Consider the following 8,711-nt stretch of genomic DNA (forward strand, 5'->3'; position numbering starts at 1 on the left):
GGTATAAAATATGTAATTTGAAACTTAAATCTATTATGGAATAGCATATGGCTTAATGTCATGGACACGTGACTTTTCTGTGCTCCCAGATATAATAGCTAGCAGAGACTGTGTCTTGACTCACACCACTAGTATACTAAATCAAATAAAAATGTGGCATTTTATAATAATTGTTTTTGAATGCTAAAGCTATATAAATTAACTTAGTTGATTTAAGATATAGTTAGGCATTGCCTGTTTGTTTATTTGTGTAGGGACTATGTTCTTGTTTAAGAATTTACAGCATTTTATAATAGCTTATAAGATCATTCATTTGTTTATTTTTAACCCTCTTCACTGTTGCTGAAACAGACAGAGAGTCTGGATGTAGGTTGACAGAACACTGAATCATTTGAGCAGAAGGTATTAAAAACCTATCTGGTCAAAACGGAGGAATGAGTTTCCAGGACATACCAGGTTCATCATTCAACATTAGAGGTTAACTTAATTGCAAAAAGGTGGATTATAACTGAATGTACACTAAATCCACAAACATAAGGACATTCATGACAAAGGTTAAAAATGCCATGAGTTGAGGCCACAGTCTGAGTCTTAACATTGAGTTTCCTTGCATTTTTAGTCATAGTCAGACCATTTATATCACTTAACATTTTTATTTAATTTATTTTTTGTATTTTTTTAAAGAAAGGATTAAAAACCAAGAAAAAAATGTTTTATGAGCTTATGGCAGTCGATACAATAAACTGTAACCAATTTACTCAAGTAACCCATAATGGTGTGTAAATACTGAATTTATGTAAATATAGAAATATGGAATTTCACGTAGGCATTATTGTGAAACTGGACTATCTGGGAGTTGGCAGTGGGCCACAGAGCCTTTCATCTCGGGTTCACTGGTTCAGATTCAGCTTATGTCAAGTAGTGAACAAAAGTTTGTTCAGTCACTTATGTAAAATGTTTGTTTTCTAATGGAGCAAGGCTCACATAACAAAACCACTATTACATGGGTGCCAGTTAGCACCCTTGCCAGGGACTGAATGGGCATGGAGACTCAAATGCCCTTTCATTCCTCACGTGATCCTTCTAAATCAAGTGTGAAGATAATTGATGGGGCAAAGTGGGGAAGCTTGCACTACTGCTGTTCCTGTGCTGTGGACAAAGAGAAGTCTTCATTTTCTAGTGCTGTCAGTCTGGCACCTTTTTTGAGCACTAAAATTCACTTGGAGAAAAATCTGAAAAATATTGGTGTTATTTACTTGATAATCTGTAATGGTGTGTAAATACATACAGAATTATGTAATTTGTATAAATATATTGTTATAGAATTTTGAAAATTGGTATTATTTACTTGATGTTCCATTAGAACTGTTTTTTACAACTGCATGTATGTAATTATGGTATTTAAAAATATTTTCTGCTGGCTCTTACAGGAGATGTGAGAAAATTCCACACAGAGCAAAATCATGAACGTTTATATATTTTTGCTAATTTGGGAGATGGGGAAAAATTTCTTTCTGACGAGTTGTTTTGGGGATTTAACTGCAAGTAAACCTGTAAACGATTGGGCAGTCAGTATGGAAAAAATGTGTTAAGATCCAAATTTAGTTGGACGCATCTCTTGGTTCTGATCTAAGCCTGGTATGTGACCAGCAGTATTCAAAAAATAGCAAAGAGTGGGTGGGAGGCTTGGCAAAGGAGAAAGATGCTGAGGGTAAGAAGACAAATTTCAGAAAAAATAATCTTACATTGTTACCAATCGGAGTGGAATTTCACCCACTCTTTTACTTAGAGGAAAAATACATTTTTGTTGTTTGACTGGGTAGAAAGTGTGTGGAGATGGGGGAGGGGAAAAGGCAGTGTGACCATTGGAGAAAGAATGAGCATTAACAGTGGGGCCTGCGAATGGGGATAAAAGTGTGTTTAATAAAAGGACAGGTTGGCGAGAGATGACGATGTGAAGTAAGATAGTCTTTAGGTTTCCTCTGTAAACAGAACATAGCAGGATGCAGGGGAAGATATGCCAGCAACATCTGTTCCTTCACCATATGCTCGTATTCTTCAGGGAGTCCATTTCCTTCATCGTCTGAGTGGATATGAATGCAGTGGTTGTGGCACTGCTAATTAATTTAATATTTAGAATAGAGGATTATTTTGTCTTCATCCATCAGAGACATGAGAAGAAAATTAGTCAAAAACAAAGAAGTGACAGTACATGTTGTCCTGGCTCCACTTCGTCATTGCAGTTCAGATCAATCCTGCATTGGCTACAGATTTTGATCAGAGTAGAAAACATGTTTGTTTTTAGTGAGCGGGAAACTTGAAGATGGAACCTGGACTGTGATGATTATGTCTCATTTGCATCATACTGTGTAAATCCAATCTTGTTGCCTTTTTTGGCGCTTATATATTTTTTTTAAATAGCTTTTGTGCATTTTCCTTTACCTGGCCCTGATCCTTGCAGATGAGTGGTTTTTTTTCTTTTCATTCATCATTTTTGAGGTGCATTGTCTGTTTTAATCTCCCAGTGAAGGATTCAGAAAATCCAACATCTGATCTTCGAAGAGGCAAAAGGATCTGTATGTGTTGCAAAGGATGTTGTGCTCTGATCCTCTGATGTACCTTGTATGAATGTCCTATCTCACTAGAGCGAGCACATCTGGGGCAACAACATTATTTATTCTTTCATGTTTCACATTGGTGGCTGATCATGAATGAGATCTCCTGAAATGGTTCTGAAGAATAAGAATACACAGTCTTTCTGTAAGACACCACTAAATAGGTATCTCTTGATCCCTCTTACACTCACACACATCCTATCTGGTTTGCATTGCAATAAAGTAATAATTAATTGTATATTGCTTAGTAAAAAGAAGAATTTCGCCTTATTCAAAACTCTTTGCTGGGGTAGAGGAAGTTTTTTTTGTGTGTGCAATCTCATGAAGTGACTGTGAAAGAGCTATTGAAAGAAGCTTAGAAGTGAATTCACTTGTCAGTGTTTCATGTTTCTATGTTTTCATGAGAAATCACAGACCATCAAATTGAGGTAATATGCAATACGTGACCCATAAATCATTTCTATCCTTCAAAACATGGTCTTATATATATATATATATCCTATTAATGGAGGCAATACATCTATGAGAAGAGCATTTCTCAAGCATTATCATTCATGCATCTTCTTAAAAAGGGCATTCACTAAAGTGTAGGCTTTCTATAGGTAAACAGGTAATTGCTGATAAACATTGTTTGGAGTGTGGTTCTAAACATTGAAAGAGTGCCCTGAGCCTCTCTCTATCGTCTCTCCTTGAACCTGTGTTCTTCCTTGCTTGCTTCTTCCTTTTGTGCTTTTTTTTTCTCTAATCCAACTCCCACTTCTTTTTTCAAATTGTACTGTAGGCTGGTACTCTGCACACTGTGATTCAGTTGTAGCCAGTTCTACATTATTGTCCTCCTTAGATGTACTAATTTTCTTTTTCTGATTCTCTTATGGTTTTGCTGTGAAGACACTAACAAGTGGTTCCCCTCCTTCCCGCTTCACCCTGGCCTTTATTTTTTCTTTCAGTGAAACTTCCTACCACACTAACTCTTGTATAGTTTGGGAATTATTGCAACATTTCATGACCTTTCATAAACAAATTACTATGCTAATACTTGGGTATACCTTGCAACATTGCTTACTTTTATTAAAAAATTGCATAACCTTGTACTCTGTTGTGTTGAGGTCTAGTTCAGGAGAGGCTAAATGAAGCCTGCAGCCTCCCATCACTTTAAAACAAACTATAGATAAGCTATTTAGCTCAAGATGAAGTACTGTATGCTGCCTCTAAGACCCTCTGCTGGGCAAACTTTGAGTGGCCATGCCAGAATAAAAAGAAAAGGAAAAAGTGAAGTTCAAAAGAGTAGAACGAATGTACGTCAAACTGGCCCTTTCCCCCTCTGTGCTTGTATTACTTGAACACACAGCTTTAAAAAAAATTAATCAAGTTACTCTTGGATGGAAACTTTATAAATTCAAGCCTTGTTATTTGCAGTGCCTCGACTAAAACATGACTAGATGCAGGGCAATACACAGTAGTTTGTGGGCCAACATGCAGCTGGAGCATCAGATTGTTTCCTGATGGAAAATGGGATTGTTGGCAGAAATGTAGTCTTCAGGTCAGATTCAGTCATTACATAGGTGCATTGAGACCTCAGTGCTTGATAAAATTGCTCACGGTTCATTTGCTCAATATTCAAAATATTTCTCCACGTGGAGCCTAGAGGCTTTCTCAGTTTTCCCAATTCCTGCACTCAGTTGAGAGCCCGGATGGAACTTCCATTGGAGCTAGGTAGTGTGCCTCAGAGGATGCTACTCAACTATACGAGAAACTTCCTTCTGAAAAAAGCTCAGATAGGTTGCCACCGAAAACAAAGGAAGAAGAGGCAGCAAGGAAAGGAGCTGGGTGAAGGGGGTCATACTGCAGCATGTGCAGGGAAGAGCTGGTCCTGGGGTTCCCTGGAAAACTTAGAGTAAATTAATACAATCTGGAAGCAACTTAAATTGTCTTTTCATTGTGTCCCCTTATCATTCTGTAGTGGGACATTATTGTGAAGGTAACTAATGTGTGTGAGCTGGGCTTAAAGTCTCAGAGACTATTTCCGGGAGGCTCCCTTGCCCCAACCCTATTCAAGGCCCTGGCTACGGGGAGGTGCCAGGTCTGGGGATTCAGCCCCATGATGAGCCACCAGGGATTGGAGCTTGGGCCCTGCAGGGAGGTGCAAGGGTTTGGGTCTTCAGCCCAGTGGAGCACACTGGGGCTTCCATGTGTTTGAAAATAGTTACTGGAGGTCCAGTCCAGATGGATCCAGCTGAATTTAAGCCCTGTGTGTTAGCAAGGTTAAAATGATTCCTCATTGCATGTGTTTAATAGCTGATCTTTCTAATAATGAATAACTGGTCAGTTTTACATTTCAAAAAACACCAAAAAGATCGAGCTCACAATATGGAATTTTGCTTTGCAGACCAAGGGCCAAAACTTGGCCCCAACTTTGGGGCTTCTACCAACACTTAGGTCAATGGGAGTCTTTCAGTTGACCTGTCTGGATCAGGTCCAGAATGCAAAACCTGGCCAGAACTACATGTGCACAGGCCTGTTTTTATAATAATGAGGGTAGTGGGTGAGTAAGAGGAGTTCCTGTGGAATGACTGGACCATTGCATGTCTGTGCTGATTGTTAGCAATGCTTAGCAGGCTGGAGGCAGAGAAGAATGCTATGGACAACTTGTTCTTATAAAGATATTTATATCAAAGTCCTGTCTGTGGGGAAAATTAAAATAGAGAAGCTCAGTATAATCAATGAAATTATTAATGGATTTTATTTCTTAGAAAAGACAGGATAATCCTGAACCACAAATTCCCTTTCTTTCACGGCCTATTCATGGTATTGTAGTGGCTCCCTACAGAAGTGAGGTCATTTTAATTTTTGACAGTATTGATTAATTGTACAGGGCTGTATGTCAATAGTCAATAGAGAACTCTTAAAGCACATGATGGCACGTGAGCCTAAGTGCTGCGGCAGAAATATGTAGCAAGAGAGTTCCCTCGGGAAAGTGCCATTTTAATTACAGATGGGCCTGAACCAAAACTACAAACCAAATACTCCTGCGTACTGTGGAAATTCAGATATGTATATGAACTATTCTGGCCTCAAAAGGGCCACCCTAGCCCGGTCCCTTCACTGTAGTCCTACTAGGGGTGGGGTGGGGCCATGTACAGAAGAGAGGTCTGGTGAGGGGCTTGTCACCACTCCCCTCTGGGCAGACTGAGGCTTGACCCACTCTGAACCACTGCTCCCTGTCTTCAAGTGAGCTGGGTCCATTCCAGAGTAAGAAGGACTCAGCCCCCACACACTTGAGCAGCATAATCTGTGTGTGCGAGCCAACACAACCTCCACAGAGCCCTATGGGGATAGCAAGAAGGAGCCATCCTGTGAGATTCTGATGGTCTCACATGGCTCCAGGCGTGAGGCCCCTAATCATGTGGCCACAGTGCCGTAGCCTAATGGAGAATCACTGCAGCAGGACAATAGGTTCAAGGAAGTAGGGACAGCAGATTAAGGAAAGAAGAAGAGCAGATACTTTAGAGTCACCTAATCTTTCTCAAGGGAGAAAATGGTCATGTTTACAAAGTCTTCAAACATTGACAATAAATCATGGTTGAGTCTTCTAGTCGCCATTTGTTACTTGGCTCTTCCATCAGGGGAGGGAGTGAGGATCCTTTCACTTGTTCCCTGTAACAGATATTTGTTATGATTTTGGAAAATGTCTGAAATGCGCAGCTTGTCATCTGCTGTTCTCATAAGTGACATTTATGGACATGCCAGACAAGTAGTTTCATTTTCTCAGTCCTGTCATGCCACATGATTTGATCAAAACAAATATCTTGAAGGGTCACATTCTCTCATGTCATTTTCTAATTAGGAGCAGGGGCGTCATTTGCTGTGGGGCAAAGGGAGGCAGTTGACACCCTCCTCCCCAACTTTTCGTAGGTCTATATGTTTCATTATGTCTTACATTTTTTGTGCCCCCCCCCGCACACTTGGCAGGATATAATATCACCACATATATTGTTCTTTATGCTGACACAGCTTCCCTCACCCCACATTTTTCTGAAATGATGCCCCTGATTAGGAGCTGCTTCTTACAGTGTTCCCATGCTAGTCCTCCTCCTCCCTCCACCTTCCCAGACCCATCACTGACTGACCCTTACAGAAAACTGTTCTTCATGCTCTAACCCTGAAGCCCCACACGGCTGTCATCACATTTTTGGTTGAGGCGGACAGGGCTCCTCTGAGGCGGATCAAGAGTGTTCCTTATTTGGCTAGAGAGGCTGCTGTTGAAAGACATAAAGGAGTTTGTGGTTTCTGTTTCCAGCCGCTGAGTGTATTGCCTCCGCAGCACTCTTTGCCCCACCATCCTATAGAGTGAAAGATCAGGCACAAGAGTACTTACCCCATTGTAAATCCAGACTAACTCCACTGAAGTAAAGGCAACGTAAATAAGAGGAGAATAAGAATGTCACCAGCTCACTTGGACTTGTCCTTTCAAAACAAAAAACACCTCAAACAAATTCAAACAAGGGCTTCCGAAGGGGAACAGACTAGCAAATGGACAATCATTTTAGCTCAATGCGTTGTGGCTGGTATTGTCTACAACGGATCTAAAAGTCCCCTTCTCTCTGCAGGAAACTCTTAGTTTTGACACAAATCCTGAGTTGCATCATGTTATCAGATTCTAAGCAGAACTCACCTTTGACTTTCAGTGGGGACTTCTGCTTAAAATCTAATGGTACAATATAGCTGCCTGGTAATACTTGTTTTACACAGAGTATGAGGTATTGCGAGTTCTGCCCTGGCTAGACTAATGCTGAAGAGCCTCAGAGTCACATGAAAGCTATGTAAAATCACTCATAGCCAGACAGTTGCCTACTAGTGATTAGCTAAACAAGATGGTTTAGGAAATAATTTACACTAAGGACATTTGTTCCTGATATGTCCATATGACACTCCAGGACATGAACAACTGGGTGAAGGGGCAATATCTCCCTCCTTTTTGATCCACGTATTGGGGTAGTCAAGATCAGTTGTAGAGAGTACACATTTGTATCATAAGGCACAATGCGTAAAATCTAGGGGTGACATGGAACTACAGATTATGCGGTCCCACCGGGCTGCTTTAAGTTGCACCAGGTGGTAATGGCCCCCTCAAGAGACCATTACAGCAGCACTGGAGTGCATGGGTGCTTTGGCCATGCCTCCTTTCTTTTGACCCTTCCTCCTGCACTGGAGACCAAGAGGGTGGCAGGGTTGAGCTGGTTATACCTGCTCTATGCCACCAAGAGGTTTACCCCATGCTGGGGGAATCCTTAGCAGGACAGCTTCACCAGGTTTGTGCACTGCAGGCAGAACAGCACTGAGTATCTGGCCCAAGACACAAGGAAGTGGAGAATCAGGCTCTCACTTCCAACCACGCAGCGCTTACAATGGAAGAGTCTGCAATGGTCATTTCTGTATTTCCTTATTGCTTCTCTCTCTTTTTTTTTGATCTTGTCAAAGCAGTTGCAGTCCAATAGTGTGTAACTGTGTGCACATGTGTGCAAGCTGTCTGTGCCTGGAGTTCAAGTTATCCAGGGCCAGTGACAGAGTGCTCACGCTCGTGGCACTCAGTATAGTCTAAAAGAGCAAACCTAGAGTGACTGTCAGGCCATCATATGGGCTTTCATGTTCAGGTGGCCTTTTGCCTAAACACTTTATTTATTTGTTTGCTTGTTATTCCAGCAGATGAGTTCTCACAAAGGTGATGGAAAAGTGATTATTGAGTCAGCATTCGAACATATTTGAATGTTATTGGAAAACACCGAGTTATAATGGTTAGCAATACAGACAATATTTATTACTATCTTCTACATTAAAACATAGCAGCAGAAGCATATTAATATTCAGAGTGTTAAAAATCCCAGTGAAGTCAAAGGCAAAAGTCACATTGGTTTGAATGGAAGCAGGCAGTTTTTAACTTAGGAGCCTGATTTGTAGCCCTTGCTCAAGCAAGTAGGCCCAGTGAGTACAGTGGGACAACTGTCTTGCATAAGTTCTACTTACCTGAACAAGGGTAAGAAGACTGAACCCTAACCCTATTCTGGGTTTAGATTTAATTAGGTTTAACTTTTAGATCAA

Source organism: Caretta caretta, chromosome 1 (assembly GCF_965140235.1).
Source record: "Caretta caretta isolate rCarCar2 chromosome 1, rCarCar1.hap1, whole genome shotgun sequence".
In the NCBI taxonomy this organism is placed as follows: domain Eukaryota; kingdom Metazoa; phylum Chordata; order Testudines; family Cheloniidae; genus Caretta; species Caretta caretta.